Source organism: Mustela erminea, chromosome 10 (assembly GCF_009829155.1).
Source record: "Mustela erminea isolate mMusErm1 chromosome 10, mMusErm1.Pri, whole genome shotgun sequence".
Taxonomy (NCBI): Eukaryota; Metazoa; Chordata; class Mammalia; order Carnivora; family Mustelidae; genus Mustela; species Mustela erminea.
In genome coordinates, this window is record NC_045623.1 from 61,993,937 (window position 1) to 62,020,455 (window position 26,519).

At 44.1% G+C, this 26,519-nt stretch overlaps 1 protein-coding gene across 1 annotated transcript in view; it reads right to left on the reverse strand.

Moving 5' to 3' along the window:
• FGGY (FGGY carbohydrate kinase domain containing) overlaps positions 1 to 26,519 on the reverse strand; it is a 520,049-nt gene that overhangs the window by 453,837 nt on the left and 39,693 nt on the right. The window contains exon 2 of the mRNA XM_032301944.1: positions 11,893 to 12,079. The gene's annotated coding sequence lies outside the window, so the exon portion shown is untranslated. The remainder of the gene's footprint in view (positions 1 to 11,892; positions 12,080 to 26,519) is intronic.

The window sequence follows — 26,519 nt, forward strand, 5'->3', positions numbered from 1 at the left end:
ACATAATGCCTGCCATAGTGGTCCTTCAAATGTAGAAGTTTGTTCCTATATCCTTGTGCTCTGGCTTCTTCCCTTCTCAAGGAGGGAGCATAGCTCAACAGAAGGGGCATGGGCTTCAGAATTAGACTGAGCTAGGTAAAATCTTAGTTCTCCCATTTTGTAGCTATGTGTTCTTGAATGAGTTATTTCATTTCTTTGACCTTCAGTTCCACTGACAATAGGATGGAAAGAAAAAATATTACTTCATTTCTTGCATTGTTGCAAAGAAGAAATGACAGTGCATGTGAAACATTCATTCACCCAGACACTGAGAACACATGATGAACACAGCCCCTGTCTGCATATTGCTTAAGGAAGGACTCAGACTGCTGCAAACAATGATCAGATTGATACATTTTTACAAGCACAACTGCTACTATGAAAGAGATGCTTTAAGGGCAAATAACAGGGATATCTAATCTCACTGAGGGTTGGTAGGGAGTATCACTGAAACTGTCCTATACATGATGATCATACCACACTTTCATGTATACGAGTGTAGGGGGATGTATGTGTGTGATGTGTGTGTGTGTGTAAAAAGTGATTATAAGTAGAGTCTTTAAAATTGGGTGGACATGAGCTTGAATCTTGGATTTCCATTTATAAGTGGATTTTGGCATAGTACTTAACTTTCTAAGTTTCAGTGTCTCATCTGTAAAAAGAAGGTCATAACATATTTACCACATAGAACTGTCCTGAGAATGTTCTTCCTCTTCTCCACCTTTACTGAGTGCTTTCTAAGAGCTGGGCACCATGGGCCCGTGAAATTGGGACTACTGTAATGCCCCAGGGAAACAAAGGCCAACAAATGTCTAGGGAAATTGTCCAGGGTTGTATACTTGTAAGTAATGGACTAAGATGGAATTTCAAGCCCAAACTGGCTTCCAGGGCCCTGTTTTTTACATTCCAGTTGCATGGAGAGATAGCTCAATACTGGGGAGATCTTCTCCTTATGACTCTTCGTCATTGGGTTTGTTTTCTCCAACAAGGGCATAGGAATGTGCATTATTCCCATCCATCTCTTCAAGACGTATAGGATACAACTGGCGCTCTGTAAATGTATCCCGAATGGATGAATGTACCGGGCCTGGCAAAGGCCGTGGTGTTTTAGAGTGGGCGGGTGGAGGTGGGAAAGGATTAAGGCCCCACACCCCTCCTTAGTACTTTCAGAAAGGCTTTCAACACCCTTGATTGCTATGTGCTCTGACAAATGCATAAAATATGGTCCCCTTCCAGCTGCTTGCTCGGTCCATTTCTGGAGAGGGGCCAGCCGCCTATTTGATCAGCTTCGAACAGCCATGAGGTAGTTAAGACTGAGCAGGGTGCAGTCGGCTGAGAAATGGGTAAATATTTTATAGACTGTATAGTAAATAATGTATACATTCAGAGAAACAAGGTGAATCTTTTATAGGCCTGAGCCTCTGTTAAGTCTGCAATTAAATGCTGGTGCTAGAAGAAATAAAAGTGAGTCCTAAATCTCCCTACCTTACAGAAGTCAAAAGGCTGCCTTTAAGCCCTGAGTATGGAGTTCAGGCTCTGTCCTTGGCTGCTTTGCTCAACTGGGAGTGTCTTTCTGCAAAGAAGAAAAGTCCTTTTCCTTATCCCAACACCACTTACAGACATACATTTACAAACTTTCCTTTATGTACGTTTATATTTTTATGTTATTTATTTGTATTGCATGTCTGCTGTTGAGCTTGATTCCTTCTCATAGAAGATTTATTTTCATCCTTAAAGTGATTTCAGTGAGGTACATGTAATAGGTACGTATCAATATTGGTATTTTATTTATATTTGTTTGGGACCTACTTTGTACCAAGACCTCTTCTGAGGAATGGAGTATCCTAGGTCTGGAGTATACAATCTGATAGTAGGAGATGGATAATATATAAGAATTTCAGGTGCAGATAAGTGCTGGGAAAAAAATGAAACTGGGTAAGAGGAATAAAGAGAGCCAAGGAGAGGCTTCACTGGTAAGATGACACTTGAGCTGACACTTGCAGTGTGGATGGTGGTGGTAAGAGCATTCCTCTATTTCACGATATTGTAGAGAATGTTGAGTTGTGTGACCCAGATCAGGATCAAGGTACTCATTCTCCCAGCTTCTGCTCCCCTCCCCTGAAACTGCCCTTAACTGGAGGAGCTAACTTGACCAGATTTTGCTCCTCTCTCTAGGAGCTGTCCATATCCAGTGACAGGTTGAGGCAGAAGTGTGAAAATTTGATGCCTTGTTTCTGGGAGGGATGACCTGGAATAAGCATCCTGGTTGGCAATAAGAACCTATCATTTGTGGTATGTGAAGCCTGGATAGCCCCGGGAATGCTCCAGCCATACAACTGTTAACACTTCTGTTAGTGGTGCTTCCGTTAGGGAGAATGGGAGACCGAGAGAGAGGAATGCACTAGGCATTGCAATATCTCAGCCATTTAAGAGGTTTAGGGAAAAGAATAATTAGAAAGATAATGGAATTGGATGGTTGAGTACAGTTAATGCATTAGAAAAACATATGAGAAAATATATGAAGGACTGGAGTGTATAATCATCAATTCATAGTAAAATATAAAAGTTAGAGTTTCTTGGCAACACACAGGGAGAAGTTCATTTACGATAGCCAGAGGACAGGAAAAAAAAGTGAGGCTGAGGCCCAAAACCTAGTTATAAAAGTACCAGAGATCTGGAGAAGACTGGATCCTCAACCACAGTGAGCCAACTCAACCAAGGCCAAGGACTTGATTGGGGAAGAACAGGATCCTGAGACTTGGGGTGAGAAGAGCTACACTGATTGCATGTGAAAACCTTAAGACTCCACATATCTCTGAACCCTCTTGGCCTGTAGAATTGGTGCACTCCTCCTTGCTAAAATATAGTGCTGCCTTTGATGATGTTGGAGGAGCCTATGCCGTGCAAGACAAAATGCCCCTGCCAAGTATTCAACTCCACTTATCCTCATGACCACCAGACCAGTAATTTTGTCAAGACTTATCATAACCAAGCAGAGGAAGTGCTGGGCCCACTAAGGGAGGAGAGCAGCTATACCTTAATAAAGCTGAAGGACCTAGACAACCTAGATGGTACAAAGCAGCAAGACTGGAAGGGTACATTAGGACATGAATCCAAAGTGTGGATCAAGGAAAGCAGGACATAAGGTGAGATAAATGACAGTGTATTGGTATAAGAATACTATCTTGTGATACAGGATTTAACATCTGGAAAGTTCCTCAGAAGATAATATAGTAGATCCAAGACACTTTGATAAAAGAATTAGCCAACATGGAGTAAAGTAGAATTGACTGAATGGCCATGGCAGATGGTGGAAGAGGGGATTGAAAAGAAGTGAGTACATTAGAATGAACATACAAGAAAGGCCAGAAAACCTACCAATTATTTTTTGTGAGGTGATACCCTGTTTCCCAACAATAGGAACTATCTGGACAGAGGAGGACAAACATTGTTGAGAAACCTAGCTACCTGTCCTATAGGGGTGTGAGCTAACAATAGAAGGTGGTATCACAGAATTGGGCTCCCTGGTAGTATTGGAGATGATAGAACCTTCAAATAATAGGGGTTACTTGGTGGCACATAATCTGATATAGGTTTGCCTTTTCTGTTTGCAGGTTGTTGGCCAAAACAGCCATCCAAAGATTTATAGAGTGTTTGATCCATCAATAAGACAGTCTGCTTAATATCCCATTACACAAACAAACCTACTTTATAGCAAAGGAGGTAAGGCAGGGCCATTCGTCCTATCATGTATTGTACGGCCTGAAGCTGCTCCTTGATAGAGTGATAGAACGGCCTTTTGAAGAATCATCTAGAATACCAGCCTTGAAATGATACTTTGCAAAGATGGTTACCATCTTCCAGAATGCACTAGGCAGGCTAAATCAGTGACTATTATATGGTGATGTCCCCAATAGGTAGAGTTCATGGGCCTAGGATTCAAGAAGTAGAAGTAGGAGTGTTTTGTTTACCAGGACTTTTAAATGGTCCACTTGGAGAATTTGTGCTTTTTATCCCCACTACTCTCGACTTTGTGAATTTTGAGGTCCTGGCTCTCAAAAGAAGAAAACTTCCATCAGGTTAGACTCCAAGAATCCCATTAAACTTTAAGCTATCACTAGTCGAGTGACTATGGTCACCCTGGGCTTTTTATGTCAAAAGACCAGCATGCAAGGAAAGAAGTCACCATTTTGTCAGGGTTCATTGATTCTGAACACCAGCAGGAGGTGGGATTGCTATTATACAATAGGGGCAGGGAGGGATAGGTCTGATACTCAAGGGATTCACTGGGGTTATCTTTTGGTACCCCAATGCCCAATTTTGAGAGTAAATGAACAAGAAGGACATGATGACCAGAGACTCAGATTTCTCATGGATGAGAATCTGGATTACCCCTGTTCTCCCACATAAATCAGTAGAGGTGCTAGAAGGTGAGGAGGATATAAAATGGGGTAGGAGAGAGAAATGATGCAAATATGTTCTTTCTAGGAGACAAAGTGGCAGTGACTAGTTCGTCCTCTAATCTTCTTCTTGTAAGTTTCCCCTTGGAAGAAAAAAGGCAGGATCTGAAAGAAGCTGTGCAGTTGAATTGAATTTGTTATATAAAGCAAGTACTACTGTAGTACTATGCCCTCCAGTATCCTGTTTAGGACTTGGGCACTCACTTTCCCAGCTGTCAGGTGTTTGATGAGCTTCCATGCTGGGGAACTGTTGGAGGGGGAGGGGGCAATTGACTGGATGCAAGAAGGAGAATATCCAATTAATCTCAAGTCCTAGTACCAGTGGTTCAAGGATGTGGGAGAGAAAACAGCCACCACTTGAGGGACACGTTGAATATTGAATGAATCAATTTTTTCTATTTAACAAAGAAACCAAGGGTTAAGGTAAGGTGTGGTTAGGAGGCTGAATCACCAGAAGTTACAGGGTAGGTTTGCAGCAAGTGTGATATTTGAGCTCAAGGATTTGAATTCAAGACCAAAGGTCCTTCAGTCATCTCAGAAAGGTATTTTCAGGCTTCAGATCTTAAGTACTGGTTTTACAATGAAGGAAACTGAGGATCTGGCAGACCAAATGACTTGTACCAAGACTTGTGACCAACATTTCTGACTCAGAGACCCAGATCCATTCTGCAATACCATTTTCAGTACAATTCAACGTGCTGAAACGTGTTAGCTGTATGTCCTTGAATGTAGGTTTTGAAGAATTGGGCTGTCAAAGCTGCCCAGTGTCATCTCATCTCACTTGTCACCCAGATCTGTCTGACTCCTGAGGCATGGCTCTTTTGTGCTATCCTCCTTTCTATATTAATAAGAGTGACTGAGGACTCCAACGCTGGTCACCCTGCGGCCAAAGGCTTCCACAGGTGAAGCTTCATAAATGTTTGTCACTTAGATGAAGGTAACTAATAAATGTTTGTCACTTAGATGAAGGTAACTAACCTGACTCAAGGAGGTTATGGGGACAAACGGAATGGCCTATGTCTGAGAATATCAGCTTTGTTATTAGATACATCTGGGTTCGGATCCAAGTTCAAGACCATTTCCTGGCTGGTTGACTTCAGGGAAGTCACAATCTCTTTGACTGTTAGTTTCCTCACTTGTAAAATGAAGTACAGTCATGCCCACCAGAGAGATGCTGAACTATTAAATGGCATCATGCATATCGAACACTTCCAGAAGGCTTGCACACAGAAGGGTTCAGTCAAGATGAGCTATTACTAGCTACTCCTTGGCTTGAATCTCTGTTCTCTCTTTGTACCCCAGGTTGTCTGTGAGTTCTTTATGTTTGCTCTGCGGCCAAATGGGCCCAGGTTCCATACTTGGCATTGACCACTAGATCCTGTTTTTTCCACCTTCACACCCACCCTAAGGTCTCTTTGTCTTTGCCCACTCATCTCTGGATCTAGGACTATGCTTCTGCCCTGGTCATGGAGTCCTTGTCATCTACCCAGTCAGTCTTTTTCTTGGGATCCCATCTATATGAGCCTGCACATTCTGGCCCTGCGTATTCATAGGATAGTAGCAATCTAATTAACAACTCACCTTCACTAAGCATTTACTCTGAGCTAGGTGCTTTGCTAGTGCTTGTATCTATCATCTCATTTAATCCTCATAGCGCCCCCAGAGTGGCATTTTATGTGTTTTAATCTCTTTTGTAGAGCTGGGGACTAAAGTTCCAGGAGGTTAAGTAATATGCCCAAGGCCTACAGTTTGTAACTGGTGGAGTGAGGTTTCCTCCTTGGGCTGCCTGCCATCAGAAGTTGTGCTTCCAACTTGAGTAACTGTGAATTGCTCCTGCTGCCCACTCAGGGACAGAGGCTGCTGATTCTATGCCCTACCTGGCCTTCTGTCTCCCTCCAGAAATTGAGGGTTGACTTGTCTGAGTGAGGGAAGTACTATATTAAGTGGCCACCTGAAAGATAGTGGGTATTTATTTTTGTTCCTCCAATAGAATGTCAGCTCCAGGAAGTCAAGGACAATGACTTGTTCTCCACTATAACCCTAGTTTCCAGAACCAGTGGCCGCCATGCAGTGGGTCCTCAGTAGAGAGTTATTGAGTGATTACTGGCTGAACCCCACAGAGCTTACCACACCCCTTAGACCTCACCTTCCCTGTATGGCTCAGGTGCACATCCATTCAGGCTCAGTAGCTAGACCTGCTCCCCTGGCCACTTGGCCTCTTGGAAGCTCTCTTTTGCCCTTTATATTGCTGCAAAAAGTCTCTGTTTCCCCTCCCTGCACTTTAGAGACCTCTGCTCTGTGGTTGGAAACCAAAGCTAGTCTCATAATTTGTATATTTCCGTCGGGATGCAGGATGATTCAGAGAGGGCCTAAACTGTGCATGCGGCACACAGCCACTCCACCCAGTTGCCTCTTCCAAAACATTAGCTGCCGTTGATGGAGCCCCTCCAAGGATGCGGGATGAAGGCATTATTACATTATTTCATTGAGTACTTTAAAAAATGTTGGAGAATAGATGTTTGTATTCCTGCTTGGCAGATGAAGACATTGAAGTTCAGAGAGAGGAGGTCACTTGCCAAAAATCACATATTAATTAGCAGAGCTGGGTCTGGAATCCAGATGTTTGATTCTAAAGGGAGTCCCCTTATCTAGTAGGCAGAAGTTGGAGACTGTCAATGGGTGTGCCCTGGAAAGGACTCCTGTATACAGAAGACAGGAGAGAAACAAAGGAAGAGAAGTCCCATCTTGGCACTACACCATATTAATATGCTTGGATTCCACTGGAAACTTCACGGGGCTTAGCCTGTGGCAACTCCAGCTGCTCTCCTCTCTCACCTCAGTGGGGTGGGTGGGTGGGGTCCCTGGGGTATGCCATATTTCTCTCGGACATTCTTGGAATATTTTATGAATCATTCTTGGAGTGTGAACTTTTTAACTCTTTTCCTGAGGAAGAATGTCTTCTTCCTTAGCAGCAGGTCTGCATGGAAACTCACAGAACTTACATTTTAAAAAAAAAGAAAGGAAGAAAGAAAAGAAAAAAGAAAGATACCCTTTGGTGCTTCAACTCTTATTACCCTCAAAGTGTGACTTACTGGAATCTAATAATTTATTAGCTTGTTCTGGAGACCATCAAGATTGGAAAGGACCTTATTTTTCAGAGAGGGGACTTGACCAAGAGCATGGACAGAGTTAGGAGCTGAGGTCTTACTATGTCGAGTTCTGGGTTCTTTACATTCTAACTTCATAAATCCAGGGTGTCTGACTTGGTGTGTTTTACTAACATAAATTCAAATGAGCTAAATGTTTTAGTTTGGTCAGTGGAACTCATATTTTCACACAATACTTTCCTAATTCTCTTACTAGGGCAGAAACCTGAACTGAGTGGGCCCAGAATGAACAATAAGTAAAACACCACAAGAAGAACTAAATATATCCTGCCAACAATTTATAAATATTTTGTTCTTTGATGGTCCTAATAACTCTGTGAAACATTATCTCCCTCTTATAGATAAAGAACTGAGGCTCAGAGAAAGTAACTAACTTGTGTAAGGTCTCATAGCTTGTAACAAGGCCAGGACTCTGGGACACCTGGGTGACTCAGTTGGTTGAGCATTTGCCCTTGACTCAGGTCATGTTCCTAGGATCATGATCAAGTCCCGTTCCTAGGATCTTGGGATCGAGTCCCGTATCAAACTCCTTGCTCAGTGGGGAGTCTGCTTTCCTCTGTCCTCTGCAGCTCCCCCTGCTTGTGCTCTCTGTGTCAAATTAATAAATAAAATCCTAAACAAACAAACAAGGCCAGGACTCAAATCCAGATCAACCTTACTATAAAGCTTGAACATCTATGTCTCTAGGAGTAATTGGGTTTTAAATGTGAAAGGTTGGATTTCTCCAAAAGTGCAAGGACTTCTTGATCAGTGGTCCCAGGGGGTGATCTGTAATTTCTCAGGAGGGAAGGGGGGGACAGTGATAGCAGCTGTTACACCCCTTCCATTCCCCATGTCTCACCCCTCTGACATCATGGGCCTGTAGCTCATTTCTAGAAGGCCCCACCCAGAGAGGCTCCACCCAATGGCCCAATACTATGGAAGTGAGCCCATGATCTGGGCTAGGGGTGTCAGTCTCTGCTTCCAAGGCAGAGAATAAAGCCAAAGCCTGCATGGATTTCAGGCTGGACATCAGAGGCTAGGACCCAGAGGTAAGCTGTTGGAAGCATCCAAGAAATTCCAGCAGTTCCATCTCAGTGACTTAAGATCATAGTTTTGTGGGATGTTCTTCAAATGGCTCCCAGGAGCATTGAGTATGAAGCTTAAACTCTCATCCTGGCATACATGGTCGTTCATGACCTAGCTCTAGGCCTTGCATTTGTCTCCTTCCCACTGATACCTTTTCTCTAACATACCAACTACCATCAATATTTCTTGCTCCTAACTCTTTTCTCAAGCTGATCCTACTGTCTAGAATGGTTGTTACTTCTTTGCCTGGATGACTCCAGCACGTCTTTCAAAACTCAGCTTCTTAGCTATCACACCTCCTCTGGGAAGTCTTCCTGAAAGTCCACACCTGGGAGAGGTACCAAGCTGTCCTTCATTATGCTTCTGGGTTTATCTGTCACCTCTCTCAGGATATGAGTGATCCATTGCAGATACTGGGTCTCAATCCATGCTGGTGTCTCCAGTGCCTAGGCAAGCTTGGTTATAGTTTGAACAACACGTCTGGACGAGCTGGTGGATATTTCTCATCATCACAGTGAAAATCCCTTCCATGGCTGGGTGTACATAAAAATGATGGGAATATTTATTTTCCCAAGTCACCATCTCCCACGCCAGAGTCTAGTTCACACAGACATTTGGCATTTAGGGCCTTTATTCCTCCCTTGCCTTCCCCTTGTTTTTTTTTTTTTTTTCCCCATACCCATTTCCCACCTGTACTTCCCCCATCCCCTGCCTGGAATCTTAGCTTCAACCCAAAGGGGCGGCATTAAGTCTGTCAAGCTCTAAGGCCTTTCAAGTCTTCAGAGTGTAACATCAACAAGCTAAATCAGCACTTCTCTTCCTGACACCGACCAGCTTTCTTAATAACCCTTTGATGCATTTTTGTGCTGACACAAACTTTATGTCTTTACTCTGTCTTACTAATGATCTCTTCTCTGCAAAGGGTTTGTGACAGGAAAAAGAAGGAAGTGAGAGGGAAGTCAAACACTTTCTTTCATGTGAATATTTAATGTACAAGGGAATGGATGGATGGTTGGATGGATGCACAAATGGGGGGCAGGACGTGCAGATGCATGAATAAATGAAATGCCCCTAGTTTCGCCACGGCCCCTGACACAGCAAGGCTGGTCATGCTCCCCCTTGCTCCCCATTTTTCCTCACTCTCTCACATACCAGTGCCCTGAGCTTGAATATTGATGGAGATTCAATTATTTGCAGAGTCCTACTTGATGCTGATCACAGACTTCTTAATGTCTCCTAACTCAGGGTCCCATGTTCCTAGCACACCCTCTTTGCCAAGAAAGTTACAGAACAGATTTGCTCTTCTGTCTGCCCAACTTACTGCATTTTTAGGTCCAGTTTTTAGCCTGAGTTGTGTATTACAGAAAATTTCTAGGGAGCACTTAGGAGATCCTGATGGAGACCCCCTCAGTGAGGAGGGGTTATGATGGGAAAGACAAGCCTTTATCTTGCCAGGAACTATGATGGTTACAGAAAGTCCATGGAGATGAGATGCCAGTGCAGCCATTCCTTGAGTTTGCTTCCTATCTTTCTCCCACCGTTGGAATTCCTAACCCTTTTTTTTCTTTCCTGATTTTAACTCTCAGCTCTAAATGCCCCTTGCCCTCCCTTTAGGCAAAATCCTTTAGGATTTGGTGTCACCTCCCTTTTGATGTCCTTCCCATGCTCTTCTATAAGAGTTATGTGCCCACTCATTGTGACAGATGCAGGAACCCACAGCCCAGATCCCCTGCAAGAAAGGAGTATGGTCAGCAGGTCATCTCCAGCTGTCAGCTCTTCCAGGGTCAGCCCAAGCTATAGAAAACCACTTTGTCTGGAATCATAGCCTTCTATTCATTAGTACTGAGCAAGACAGTGACATAAAGGATCTTCACTGTAGCCTCATGGAAGACCTTGCTGTTGGACAGTTAGCTCTAGAGCACTTTGCCAGGTTGTTCTGTATTGAGGTTCACCTTCTCCCTCTGCCCAGTCCTGCTCCTGCCTTGCACAAATGTCCACAACCAATAAACACCTTGTCCTCCCAAATCCATCTCAGTGTATGACTCTTGAGATCTCCCCGCCCCGGGAAATCCATCTCCAAAGAACAGAGAATAGCAGGAAACTGAGAGCTTTAGAGGGATAGAAACCACTGTTTGAATCTAGTCTTTCTACTTACCTAGGTATGTGATGATGTTAGGCAAGTTAGTTGACTTCTCTGAGCCTCACTTTGCTCATCTGTAAGGTAGAGGTCGTAGTCTGTATATCATTGGACTGCTATGGCAATTACATGATAAGTACATCCAAAGTGCCATGTGCACAGTGTTCAGTGCATATTAAATTTTAGTCCCTTGTGCTTCTTTCATCATGGTACTTATCACACTTACAGTTGTTAAAAAATCGATTGTCTCTATTCCTTGGAGGCAGGAGCCATTTCTTATTTCTTATTGTGTCCTTTTTTTTTTTTTTTAAAGATTTTATTTATTTATTTGACAGAGAGAGATCACAGTAGGAGAGAGGAAGGGAAGAGATCACAGAGAGAGAGGAAGGGAAGCAGGCCCCCTGCTGAGCAGAGAGCCCGATGTGGGACTCGATCCCAGGACCCTGAGATCATGACCCGAGCCGAAGGCAGCGGCTTAACCCACTGAGCCACCCAGGCGCCCCTTATTGTGTCCTTTGTACCTAGTACAGATCCTGCATGGAGTGAGCTCTCAGTAAGCCCTTGTTCAATAAGAAAGTTGTGTCCTAATTTTGTAGATTAGGGGACTGAGCACAGAGGTCACACCAATAATAAGTCACAGAGCCAGAATTGGAACCTGACTCTGACTTCTTCAGAGCAAACAATATTCTAATGTAGACTTTCAGAGCCTGCATGTAAAGACAGAGTCTTTATAAATGCTAAAGAATTTGAATGTTATTCTAAAAGCAATGGAGAACCATAGCAGATTTTTAATTGGGGAAATTTCAAAGTCATATTTGCATTTAGGGAAGTCATAAAGGGTACAGGGTGGAGGGAGACAGAGAGAGGCCCAGTCTGAGGGGAGGGAAATGTATCAATTGGCTATTACTGCATAACAAATTACCACCCCCCCAATTAGTGGTTTGAAACAACAGTACTTCTCTAGCCATGACTTATCCAAGGATGGCTTAGCTAGTCCTCCATTCCAGGATCTCTCACATACCTGCAGTCACGTGTTGGCTGGAGTCAGTCAGCTTGGGGCTCAACTCAGAGAGGAGTGGTATCCAATCTAACTCCCACAGTTCTTGGCAGAGTTCAGCTCCTTGCTAACTGTTGGCTGGAGGCTGCCTTCAGTTTGTTACCAATGACCTCTCTGTTGAGCAGTTGACAACATGGTGATTTTCCTTTACCTAAACAAGTGAGAAGGACCAGAGAGAGAATGACAAAAGTCATACTCCTTTGTGTTTTTTGTTGTTGTTGTTGTTGTTGTTGTTGTGTGTATATTCTTTTTTTTTTCTTTTAAGAGGGAGAGAGTTCATGAGAGTGAGGGGAGGGGCAGAGGGAGAGAGAGAAAATCTTAAGTAGACTCCACATTCAGTGTGGAGCCTGATGTGGGGCTTCCTCTCACAACCCTGAGATCATGCCCTAAGCTGAAATTAAAAGTCAGATACTTAACCTAGTGAGCCACCTGGGAGCCCCCCAAAGTCACACTCCTTTCTAACTTTATGTTGGAAGTATTGCCCTGTCTTTTTCCTGTCTTCTGTTCTTTAGAAACAAGTCAGTAAGTCCGGCCAACACTCAAGGGGAGGAGATTGCATCAGGGCATAAATACCAGTGGGGTGTTATGGGTTGAATTGTGTCATCCCAAAATTTATATGTTGAAGTCTTAACACTTCATACTTCAAAATGTGACAAAATATGACTTTGGAGATAGGGGCTTTACAGAGGAATTCAAATTAAAATGAGGTCGCTAAGGTGAGCCCTAGTCCAGGATGACTGGTGCCCTTGTAGGACAGGGAAATTTGGAGACTAGTATGCACACAGGGAGAACACCGTGTGAACACTAAGACAGCCACCTACCAGGGGAGAGGCCTGGAGCAGACAGATTATCCTTCACTGCCCTCAGAAGGAACCAACTTTGCCAACAACTTGATCTCAGACTTCCTGTTTCCAGAACTGTTGGACACTAACTTTCTGTTGCTGAAACCACTCCACTGATGTGGAGCTTTGTTATGGCAGCCAGAGCCACCTGGTACAAGGATCATTGAAAACCACTTCAGAAGCTGCCTCTCACAGAGTGCTACCGTCTGGGAGGTCCAGCCTGATGCTGAGAAAGGGCTGATCGGAGATGAAGTTAAACGGAAATCGCAGGTCTTGGTGGCTGATGGACAGAGCGGGGAGAGGAAAAGGAAGGGTGTCTGCTATGCCCATCTGCACACGGTCTAGGTAACGTTGGTGAGGACTGAGGAAGGCGCTTCCGGTGGAGTGTGTCCGTAGGCAGAGAGACACGCTAGCGCTGGCTTGCCGCCAAGGAAAGATGTGTCACACCACCTAAGTGATGAGCCCAGATTACTGGCTCCTGTGAAATATGGACGGCCTGGAATACTATCCTAAGGAGGTAGTAACTACTGTTACTCCGGCACTGCAGCCCGGACACAAAGTTACTTAACTAGTTAGAAGAGAATGAGCATGCGCTGTGCCTACGCTCACAGCCACCTCTAACTGCTTGATTCCCTCCCTCCACCACCATGTCTGTCAGGATTTACAACTTTCACTCACATTTTTATCAAATGTAGAAGACCATTTTATTACATTTACCTACTCCCTCCCCAGATGAAAAATAGCACATACTCATTAAAAAAAAGAAACAAAACTGGAAAGTATCTTTTTAAGAAAAGAAAACCTTGCATTACCCTGTGTAAATAAATAAGATCTTTGTTTAGATATTGACATGTTTTTATCTATTTTCTGAACATAATCTGAAAAAAGAAAAAACAAACCCACAATTTTGTATCCTACAGTTTCCTCGAATAACACACCACAAACCTTCTCACGTGTTATTTGTTTGGGAAGGAACCAGTTACGAAGAATCTTCTCTTTACTAGAGACACAGGGCGCAGGAGGCAGATAGAAAGAAGGGTGCTGGCTCTAGGGCTTCAGATGTGCAGGCGACAGGCCTTCGTGCTGGCCTCTGTGTGAGGCTTCCCCACACTGCAGCAGTTGTCAACAGGCTGGCCTGGCTCCAGAAGCCCTGCCCACCCCTATCCTCTGCCCCAGTAGAGGATGGATCGGCAGTAGTAGTGGCAAGCTGTCTGTGGATAGGCTGGTCCCCTCAGACATGCTGAGGTGGGCATGTCTCACACCAGCTCCTCAACTCCGAGAAGCACTGATCCAGGGAGAGGAGAGAACTTTCCCTTCTGGCAGAAGCCAGGGACTTTCTCTCCTCTCAGCTGCCCACTTTCCTTCCTGAGCCTGGCGCTCAAAAAACCAGAACAGTAGGTTAAGGGTAACTGCTGTTGGAAGCCTTCTCCCAAGGAGCCCCTGGGTTACCTGTCACGTGTCTCCAAAGCTCCCTTAACTCACCTGCATCACTAGTACTTGGTTTTTGGCATGAAAATGACTTATTGTCCCCTCTTCCCCTCATGCTGCGGTATGAGCACCCTGAGAGCAGAGAGAGACCCATGATTTGACTCACTCTTGGCCTCTCAGAGCTCAGCATAGAACCTGGTACAGATCCTGAATCAATGTTTGAGAGATACAATGAAGATCGTACTCAGCTTCCTTCGTTTTGTAAACTCCTATCCCGTCCCTGGCTCTGCAAAGTTCCTATGTCTGGATTATTCTGGGCCTCGGCATCACCTGTCAAGTGAAGTCAGACTTTCAGGACAAGTAAGTCCAGCGACTGTGAGGGGGTGGATGGATGCCTGTGCAGCCTGGTCAAGTCCAAAGGCAGAGCCCCAGGGGACCAGCTGGAAGGCGTGTGATGTAACCACATCTCCAGGCCTGGTATTAGACCCCTCTAATTTGGTTTTGAAAACATGTGGTTTTGTCCTTGTTCAAATATTGATTTTAGGTAACTTGAGCCTGGCAGAAAAGGCCGCTACGGAGGCCAGTGGGGCTGTTTGTTGCCTTAATGACATTTCTGTGTGTTTGTATAACGCGGGCTGGCAGCCGAGTTGTCGCTCCCAGGGAAGATTTACGGGACTTTACACTTTGGAAGATATTGAGGCAAACTGTTGATGAAGGCCCAGGGCATAAATCAGACCCACTCAGGCCAACAAAGGACACTTTGGAAACCTTGCCAACTGCCTCTCTTGGTGTGAGTGAGGGGTTTGGATGAGGTCACCTGGTTATGGAGTGTGCTCCCCACAGCCCTCGGATTTCAAGGAGCAGGTGTGGGGAGGCAGAGAAGCGGAGTGCTTTTTGGTGGGCGGCTGAGCAGTCAGGGTTCCGTGGCCTTCTAGAACTTTATCGGTTTTAGAATCATTCTTACTATATCTCTGCAGGTAAGAATAAAGATTTGAGAACCATAAGAATAGAAGACTTTTGACACACCTTCCAGATTTAAAACTCTAGCACTGAATTATTCTGGGTCCCAAAGGAAACAGCTCAGCCGAATGGGGCTCCTTGAGAAGAGTTTAATGCAGGAATTATTAACAAAGCTATGCGTGAAGCTAAGGGACCCAAACAAGGGATGATGAAGTACCAGCCGCTGGTAACAGTGCCCTGAGAGAGAGCCAGAGCTCTGTGGTTTAAACAGAGAGCTACCTGATAGAAGTTGAGGCCTTTGGTAGACGAAGACAGCCACCGCACACCAACCAATGACCCCGAGGGAGGGAGTAGGGAATAAATACCTTGACCTTTCTCTCTCTCTTTCTCACCCCTGGATCTTCTGCAAGTGCCTCCCACTTGCTGAACTCAGCTGGGAGCCAGAGGTTTGATGGGGTCAACAGAGGCCAGGCCCCTGGGCTGAGAAAGACTTTGCAGAGGTGAATAAAAACTACGAAGTCTATATCAGATCTGTAAACCACTGTAAGACGGCAGCAGGTGCAAAGCCCTGCTTCTCCATGCTCTGTCTACTGCCAACCTTCAGCAGCACATCTCATAACTTCAGCTACCTTGTTTCTCTTTTTAAAACAATTGGAATCTGTTGATTTCTTCAAATCTTTTCCTATGTTAAGACAAATGATTCTGCATCTGCCCGAACTAGGAAGTGTTAGTCAGGTTGAAAAAGAAACAGACAGTAAAGGAGATTGACTAAGGACGTGAACCTTGAGGCATCCATCACTGTGTTTCCATATTGGCTCTATCTCTTAATGGCAGGTGACTTTGGGAAAATTGTGTTACTTCTTAGAGCCTCAGTTTCTCACTTATGAAATGAGACAACCGTATTGTCTTACAGCACTGGGGCAGTGACAAAATCAGTTTGAACATGTCATGCACTCAGAATCAAGCACGTGGTTAGGAATCACTTGGCAGTAGTTACTCCCAGATGAGACCCCACTGGAAAGTGCTCATAGACACAGCAGTATTATAGTCCTCATTCTCTACTAATTCTTTGCATTCTTGTGTCCCCTCTGTCCTCAGCTCTTCTGGTCAAAATCCAATTTGGAGGGAGTTTTCTTGCATTAGTGCCACAAGCCAGTTAACGAGTTGCTCCGCAATCCTTGAGCCAACCAGGTTATAGTGAAGTTCAATGTCTGCCCTTGAGAAAATGGTCTCATCTCTCCGGAACTCATGTCCTTCAGCTCTGCCATTCTGCATCTTCACAACAGACCATGGTATCTTCAGGGTATGCCAAAGCATCTGGAGCCCCAGCTGAGCCCAGCAGTTTTTCTCTTTCTCTCTTTACGTGTGAGAGGTTTTGCCAGGGTGGACTGGTCCCAGCTATGCTCTTTGGCATGTAAAATCTCATCTCCTATCAAAGCCAAAAGAGAGAGATCTTGGGACCCTGGTGACCCAAGGCAACAGCTACTCCTCCCTGTTCTACTTAATGTCCCCTGTGGACTGGGGAGATAGATAACCAGCTCACATCTCAGCAGCTGGCCCCAGCTGTAAGTCTGCACGATTTAGCTTGGCTTTCATTGGCACTAAGAATGAGGTCATGGGAGGAAGGAGACAATGGAGAAGACCTCTGGAAGGGCAGCAGTAAAACACACTGTTAGGAGGCAGGAGAGGACCCTTGAGTCATGGGGTCCTTGGCTGCTGTCTTTGAGAGGTAAATAATTTCAAGAAGTCCTTGAAGGGAAGATAAAATGTGTGCTTTTATGTGTACCCAAGGCCATCTGGAGATTCTTCTTTCATTTGATTATTTTTATTAAATCAATTGCCTTACAGCTCAGGAGTATGGTACGGTAAGGGATGGGGATAGGGGAGATCCCAGAGTTCCAGAGCCAGAGAGGGCTGATGCGCCTTCTCCAGTACTTTCCTCCTCATTCCCCTGGGGTCAGAGTCACTGGACTTCTCCAAGCACTCCCTTGTCCAAGTTTCCTTAGACCTGCCCTCTTTCAGTCTTTCTTCTGGAAAACTCTTCCTTCTTCCTCTTCCCTTGGATAATTATTGTACATTTTTCAAATCTCAATTTATAGGAGCCTTTTCTCATTCTACGTCTTTGTTATTTTCTCCTTCCAGACAGATGGAATGCAGTTGTGATCACTGGAGCTTGAGCAGTCATTTTAAGCCAGGAGGCAGAAGGAAAAATTATGGATGGTAGAACTATAAAAAGAAGGAGCCTGGATCCCTGAACTTGTCATAAAGCTGTCTATCAATGCTGAATTTCCCAACTCTGTATTTCTTTTATTTTTTAAACTGATATAAAATTCATGTAACATAAAATTAGCCACTTACCAAAGTGTCCAATTTAGTGACATTCAGTATAGTCACTAGGTTGTGAAACAATCACCTCTATTTAGTTCCAAGATATATTAATCATCTGAAAAATAAACTCCCACTAGGCAGCTCCATTAACCTTTCCTTAAGTCTTTAGAAACCACCAGTCTTTAGTCTGCTTTCATTCTGTATGGATTTGTCTATTACGGACACTTCATTTAAATGGAATCATAATATATGTGACAATTTGCATCTGGTTTCTTTCACTTAGTATAACATTTTGGGGATTCATCCACACTGCATAATGTATCAATATTCTCTTCCTTTTTATTATTATAATAGTTCATTGTATGTATAAACCATATTTTATCTATGTGTTCATCTACTGAAGGACATTTGGGTTGGTTTTACTTTTTGACAACTGTGAAGAGTGTTGCCACAAACATTTGGGTACAGGTCTCTCTAGATTTCTTTTACAAGAGATGGGAATACACTTCTGTCTATTTAACCCATTATTATTTGGACTTTTGTCACTTTCAAATGATCATACTTTCAGCTGATACAAAGGGTCTAGCAATTACCATGAAAAAAAAAATCGACTTCCTCCTTATCCATCCTGTCTTGAAGTAGAGACAGTTAAGAAGCAGAAAGATCTATGTGATTTTCTCCCTACCACCATTTCCTGTGTTTCTTTAGGCCTTAGCAGCTTTATCTATAAAATGGGGATAAACAGTGCCTGAAAGGAGAGGTCTAAACCAGATAATCTCTTGAGGGCTTTTGTATTTGAGTCTTCAAAGTATGTTTTGAAAGGGCTGGAGGTTACAGGAAACAGTATGCAACCCATTGAAATGTCATATCACTTTCTTTGGAATGTTGTTCCAAATTCATCCCCTTGCCTTGCCCTCGAGTTGGACTTACTGCCCTCATCTCCCTGCCTGGGAACACCTATAAAACTTCATCTTTCACAGTCTATCTTAAATTTGTTGTGTGCATACCTGTTCTCCTGGTAGAACATGAAATCTTTCAAAGGAAGTCCGATAAATGCAGCCTGCTCTTCTGCACAGAACAAGCATGTAAGAGCCAACTGTAGCAACAACATATATTCTAGGTATTTCTTTTTACCCAACTCCTTCACCTTCCTAAAGCCCTCTGGTTCCTTGGGCCTTGGTACCTATGTTTCAGTATCTCTTCTAGTTCTCCTGGATGAAAATATTATCCTTTTAGTTGGCAACCTTGTCCTAAGCTATGGCTTAGAACCATGTCATTGAAAGCCCTGGGCCCATGGAACTCTCAATGGCTGGTTCAGTCCTTGCCCGACTCCCCATCCCCAGGGGAAAGGAGTTCAGAAAGGTTCTAGGTCAAAGGTGCTCAGAAAGTATTTATTGAAGGAATGCCTAAAGAAAGAAATAATTCAACTGATCAAAGTGTTTTTTATCAAGGAATAAAACCTAGAGGCAAAGACCAATTCTGGTCCCTTTGGGAATCTGGATTGGAGATAGGAAGGAAAACAATTAATTGGAATTCTTTAATATAAGTCTGAAGATGTGTTGTTAATTCCCTTATTTCTCTTTAAACTAACCATCTCTTAGTTAGAGATGTCTCCCCTAATCAGTCAGTTCTTGATAAATACAAAGGTTGCATTAAATGTGAAAACTTTCTAAAGTTAATGACATCTAATATCTTACACAAGTACTTATCACATGACAGGCACAATGACTTTTCTTCACATGGATCTTCTCATTTATTCTTTGCAAAACCCTATGTGGTAGGTTTTATGATAGTTTTTATTTTATATGCAAGAACACTGAAATGTCTCAGGCTAAGTAACTTGCCCAAAGTCTCATAGCTAATAAGGGAGGGGACATGGTTTCAGTAAGGTTATCTGATTTTATTGTATCCACAGAACCACTCTGCTATTCCCAAAATGTAATTCAAATTTGTGCAACTATTTCCTTATGATCTTTCCTTAATCAAGCTTGTATTAGGGTCTCTGCTGTGTCACTTGGTTGGGATAAAGAGCTAACTAACATGGGGTTCTATACAAGGTAAGATGAACAATTTCAACATTATTATTTCTGGCACACTTCCATAGTCCTTAATTCTCAGTTTCAATCACAAGATTTTTCCAGTGGTGGGGTCCTTCTGGGATTCTATATCTCCTTAATAACCAGGGAGAAGTGAGTCAGTGTAAGAGGGACACTACTACTTAAACATCCCGAAGTGTAGCTGAATAATGAAATTCAGAGATACCGGGTCCTAACACCTGGAACCTGTACATGTTACCTTATATAGCAAAAACATTATAGATGTGATTAAGGTAAGCATTTTAAGATTAGGATATTATCTTAGATTTCCCAGTGCACCTTCAATGTAATCATACAGGTCCTTATAGAGGAAGACCTGGAACCCCACTAGAAGAGGAGGATGCAATGTGACCATGGAGGTAGAGACTGCGGTGATGTACCAAGGAAAGCTGGAGGCCCCTCAGATGCTGGAAGAGGTAAGGAACCCATTTTCCTCTAGAACCACCAGTGAAACCGATTTCATACTTCTGTTCTCCAGAACTGTTAGAAAATAAATTTCTGTTGTTTTAAGCTATCCAGCTTGTGCTAATTTGTTACAGCAGCCACGGGAAACTAACACACCAAGATAGGATACTTTGCTGCTCTGATGGCTCTTGGGATCATTAGGACCCCGGACAGGTATGAAACACACAAAATATGAAAGTGAGTTTCAGAAACATAAGTTGACTTGCCCAGGATCAAATGGCTAGCCCACAGTGGAGGTGAGATTAAAACATGATTCTAACTCCAAGTTTTGCAAATCATTTTATAATTTATAACCACCTTGACTTAATAGTCTTTTAAAGTTTTTCATGGAACCCAGAGCAGACTTCATTCTTTTTTTTTCTTTTCTTTTTCTTCTTTCTTTCTTTCTTTCTTTCTTTCTTTCTTTCTTTCTTTCTTTCTTTCTTTCTTTCTTGTTTTAAATACAGATAAGGAATCTGAGGTTTTGCAAGCTCAAAAGACATAACAGAAGAGCTGAGTTTGGAGTTCATGTTGGGCCTTTGAATTCCCTGCCCTTGTGGCCGCATCTCCTTGTCTATGATGGGTTCAAATACTGGGTGATGGGGTCCTGTCATAAGCTTCCTGCCAGCCTGCCTGCAGACACCACCAGCTTATCAGTCTGACCTTTGGTTTTCCATGGCAAACCCCTGTGCTGAGGAAGCTGCCAACAGGCAGCCAAGGCTTTGTATTGTCCTTATTTAGAATTGCTTTCACTTAAACTAGCCCTGCTCTTGCAAAACATGTTTATTCTGGTTTCCTCTCCCTCCTGGCTGCCTGACCAGTGTGGGCCCAAAGTGCAGATGCTCCAGCTCTCAGAACTGGGCCAGACAGGGCAGGGCACAGAGAAAAACACGAGACTCCAGGGGAAGGACGCAGGAGGGCATGGTTCCCCTTCTGAGGCTCAGGTTGTGTGCCAGATGGGATGGACACCCTTTCTTCTGGGTAATGCTGTGGGTCCCCTGGGAGAAGGTGACCATTCAAAACACATCCCCCGCTGAGATTGCCTTCAAGTTAAGATCCCAAGAGTTTGAGAGTAACAATACTAATGATGATGATAATTTTAATAAGATAACAATGTCCTTCTCTTAAATACTATAAACCAGGCACACTGTTAAATCTCTTATGTAATTCATTTCATTTAAGCCTCAGGATAACCACATTAGCTAGGTTGTATCTCATAACCTTGCTTTATAGATGGGGAAACTGAGGCATCTGGTTCATACAGCTAGCAGGCCACAGGAACTGAGATCCAAAGCCATGTCTGCCTGTCTAGAGTGTGCTCTCTTACATAACACACTTCTTTTTTTTTTTTTTTTTAAGATTTTATTTATTTATCAGAGAGAGAGAGGGGGAGAGAGCGAGCACAGGCAGACAGAATGGCAGGCAGAGGCAGAGGGAGAAGCAGGCTCCCTGCTGAGCAAGGAGCCCGATGTGGGACTCGATCCCAGGACGCTGGGATCATGACCTGAGCTGAAGGCAGCTGCTTAACCAACTGAGCCACCCAGGCATCCCCATAACACACTTCTTTAGGGACTTCCTGGTCCAGCCCCTTAGTGAGAGCAGAGCAGAGTTCAGAGAGTACAGTGATCTGCCCAAAGTCACACAGTGACTTCTCAGCAGAGCTCATTTCCCAGGATTCCAGAACCTTGTTCTTTCCAATAGGTGACGCTGATAGAAGCTGGAATGTAAAGAGGAAGAAAAAGCAGTCCGGGATTTCTCACTTGTAGTTGGAAAGGCTTCTTCTCTCCTTGCTTCATCCCACTGAATCCCATTTTGTTATTGTCTTTGGAGCCAGTGCGTTTCTTCCATGGGCATATCTGGGTGGAAGCTGGCAGTGAGAGGAGAGAGGAAGCCTGGAAGTTGAAGGGGGTTGTGCATGTCAAGTTCCTTATGATAAGTCTGCATGGAGCGCATTTTTACAACACCTGTCTCTTGGAGTCCTCTCAGAGTTTACCCACTCTTCAAGGGAGAATCCTTATTACACAGGTGAGTAAAATGAAGTTCAGAGACTGTAAGTCATTTATCCACAGCAAGCAGCTGGAAAAAGAGATAGGGCTCGTCCTCTAACTTGTGTTCCCTGAATGCTTGGTGGCAGTACCCACGTTTCCCAGGCCAGAGAGCTCCTCACTGAGCCCCCATCTACTTTTTTAATCATTTTGAAATAAGAATGTATTTAAAAAATTCTGATCTTCTTCTGTAAAGGGAAGGAGAGGGGAAAAGGAAGAATCTCAAGTGAATTTTCTTCATAATGGGGAGAAGGTGATAGCTGGGGAAGCTGGGGAACCCTGAGAACTTGACCCTTTATTTAAATCATTCAACAAATGATAACTGGGTTGTTGATAAGAATGTTGATTCTGGGAAGGCACCGTGCTTGGTACTGGGGACATGGAAGCTGGGGATCTGCACTACAGACAAGAAGACAGACAATAGGAGCACGTAGCCAGAATCCCCAAATCAGCATGGGGATGGGGAAGCACTGGGGCTCTTTGTGGGTCCTCTCACTCTCTTCCACTCCTGTTCAGGCTGACCTGGGCTACTTTTAAGTCCCTGAACATGCTGTCCTATTTCTCAGTCCTGACTTCCCTCATGCTGCTTTTCTGCCCTTCTGCACCTGGCAAGCCTCTGTGCTCTTTCACTACCTCTATGGCAAATGGCCCTGCGATTGTCTGCAACATTGTGTATCTGTCCCTTTGAGTTCCTTCAAAGCAGGGATTGTCTTTTGCCATTTTGTCTTCCCTGCCTTTTGGAAAACAATAGATCGAATTTATACCATGGAATGACCTTGAATAAAAGCAGCAAAGCTGGGTTTGCGAATACAAACATCTTATATCAGGTATCACACTCAGCCCCGAGTGACTTCTGCATTTTGTTTTTGGTTGTTCATTTTGGAAAATCCTGACTTGCCCAGATGAGCAGTCACAAGATACAGTTCTTAAAGAATGAGCTTTGCAACCTTAGGGGAGTGGAGTTCAGGGAGGGGGCACGCAGGTTCTCATTCAGCACATGGCAAAAGGTGATTTGACCTGGCAGCTCGCGAAATCATTAGATAATGATCTTGCAACCAGAAAGGGAAAGGTAAGTATAGATTGTGTTTCCTACTGACGAGACTGATGTTTCAGACAGTAACTGGGGTGCAGAGAGCAAAGAGGGGGTCTCTAGACAGCTGCTGGGGAAGGCTTCTTGGAAGAGGTGACCATTGGGGAGATAACTGAAGAGTGAGAACCAGCCATGTATGCAAAGGGTTGAAGGAAGACCTTTCTGGAGAGGTAAGATTAAGTGCCAAGGTCCCAGAGCAGGAAGAAGCCTGGGATTCACTCCACACCTTTGGTTTAGGCAACCCTGCCAGGGACTTTAGATAAACCTAGATGTCCTCAGAGGTCTCTTAGAAACGCCTGACTTCTTTTCTTAAACACGGCTTCCCTTGAACAATCTTGGGAGGCACTGGGTGGCTTTTACAGCTGAGTAGAACAGGCACGTGACAGTCACACACAGCTGGTTATTGATAGGCCATAATGAGGTCCCTCCAACACGGGTTTCAAGGCCACGAGTCCTAACCACAACATCGCACCACTCTCCATCCAGAAGGTAGAGTCGTTCCTAAAGCCAAACCTTCTTCTACCGGAAACCAGGGACTCGGTGCCAGGCAGGATTTACGACCTAGTAACTGAGGACAGAAATAATTGGTCACATTAATGCCTGGCAAGGCCCCGCCAGGCTGCACTCTGGGGGGGCAGTGCTGCCTGAAACAGTGGAGGTAAGTTTACTTCTGTCAGCCCAGGTGCTCTGCTGTGGCCAACACAGCCCTAATGAGCTCTGCATATTCAGGACCCAAATAATTGATGGCCCAATTTAAAGTGTGCAGAGGCCACATTTCTTTCCAGGCTCTGAAGGAAAAACACCAGTGAGGAAGAATGAAGAACAGCCTGTTCTAAGTTATTTTCCTTCTGTGGTCATTCAATCCCCAGGAAGACCATATCTAGCCCATCAAGAGCCTGGAGAAAGGAGGCAATTATCTAGAGAAGCCATGCAAAAAGGAAAGCACAGAATAAAATTCCTGCACAGGAAAGAGGTCTCAGGCTCCACAATGAAATGCCTACAGCCTTCAGCATACCCTGCTTCTCACAGAAGTTTGAGTTAAGGCCATGGACTGTGGGGTCAGACGGATCTGGATTTGAAAACTAATTTCACTCCCTATTACACGTGTGACCTAAGTGAGACTTTGCTTCTCTGTGCCTCAGTCTACTCGTTTGCTAAATGGAGATTAAGAGCACAGACTTTGGGGCAATGAGACTTGGATTTCAAACCCACCTCTGCCACTGACAGTGTGATAAAAGGCAAGTTACAAACCCACAGTGTTAGTTTCCTTATTTTGGAAGAGGAGGTGGTTAACTAGTTGCCTTGGAGGACTGTTTGGGAGGACTGACTGAGAGAAGACAAGCATGTGTGTGCATAGTGTCCCCGAAAATCATGGTTAACTTGGTAACCGATCACTGGTTAAGCTCTAGGGCAGGCGTTCTCAAAGAATGGTAGCATTAGCCTCTCCTGGGGACTTCTTAGAAATGCAAATGATAGATCCACTGAATCAGAAACTTTGGAGGGTGGGCCCAGAACTCTGTTTTAACAAGCCCTCCAGAAGATTCTAGCACATGCCAAAGTTTGAGAATCTCTGCTCCAGGTCATCATTCAGAATGCACCTGAGACATTTCAGTTTATCAGCAACTGTCTCAGGCCTCTGAGTGCCTCAATGCCACAACCCTTCAAAATTAGCTCTCTGCTCATTCCTTTCTGTCCCCAAACAGGAAAGAAATACCTCATTACTCAAGATTTTGAAAGGGCCCCTCAGCACTAGGTAGCATTTTCTACATGCTTTCTATGTTCTAGGCATTCTGATAATAGTTTCACATGGATTATTGCAATGTATCTCTTCAGTAATCCTCTATGGTAGATATTATTGTTTTGCTGATAAAGAAACCAAAGCTCTGTGAGAAGAATTGCCCAAAGATTTACAATCAGTGAGTGGTGAGGCTGGGATTCAAACCCTAGTAGTCTACTGCTAGAACCCATGCACTTCCTAACTCACCACACTGCTTCTTTATACCAATATGAAGAACCAGGGATGTCTAGCTTAGTGAAGGGAAGCATCTGGAGAACACGTGCAAAGTTTCTTCATGGCTGTGAAGGGCCATTACAGTCATGGGGTCGACCAGTTTGATGTGGTTCCACACCACTGAATATGGAACCATGAGCGTGGCTCAACAGAAAGAATGGCTTTCAGCAATAGTCTGAATTGGCCAGAACTGTCTTGCCTTAAAAAGTAGTGAGCTCCCTATCCCTGATGATGTCTGAGCATAAGCTGGGTGAACATATGTATACATGCTTTCATGTTTATGAAGAAACGAGACACATTTCACTTATACAGGAAGGAGACTGAAGTGAACTTGGTCTGGAGAAGAGAGAATCCACTTTCCCGTAGCTCCAAGGAGCCAGATCCTCTCCGATCCTCTAGCGGGAAGGTGTCTTTCTTTCCTCTGCACTCTCCCTGAGCCCTGTCTTACTGCACTGTAGCTATTTATGGGTGGTTATGTTCTTTCTGTTAGGGAAGAAGCAAGACACATGTTCATGGAGGCTGATAGGTCCATGGGATCATGAGCAATTGTCTCAGCCTCTTGGGGCTCTCAGTTTCCTTGTGATGTAAAGGGGTCAGTAGGGATTCCTTCCTGAAGCTAGAAGGATTCAAGGGGCCAGGAGTGTGGTGCCTCATACCCTGTGTTCCTCTCCTGTTCCCCATAGATGGTAACATGTCTTTAGGGAGAATGCACTTCTGATTCATTGAGAGACCCATTCTACTGCTCCCCATGACTCTGTAACCCTCACCTTTCCATCTGAAATATAGATATCAATATGTGGTACATAATAGGCATGTATATATTTATTGGAAAAATGACAGGGAAAGAAACAAAAGAGAAAGCAAGAGACAGAGAGGGAGAGAGAGGAAAAGAAGAAAGAAAGGCAGAGAAAAATGTAACAAATAAATGCTCTTCCTCATTTGCTGCCCGTCACCTGGTAGGCACTCTACCTAGGTGGACTTTTTTCTTGGGCACACCATGGTATGTGTGTGTGCATTTAATAGAACAATCCATAACAGGCAATGGTATGAAGAGACCTATGGGAGCAGAGAGGAAACAGGAAAGAAAGACTTGAAACAATCCCTCCATAGGCAGCTAATTGCCATTTTGTGGTTATTGGAGGCAGTTGTTTACTGTGGAAGAAGCTGGCCTCTAGGGTAACAAGCCTTGCACATACTGATCTCCATCTTGAACCCCTTTGATAGGTGCTGAATGTTTCAGGGGCAGATTCTGGAAGACTTAAAAGCAGGTCTGGTTTTCAACACAGTGCCTATTGAACTTTCTCCACTGTGGGAGGCAGGCCAAGTGGTGGTTTTTGAAGCTTTTAA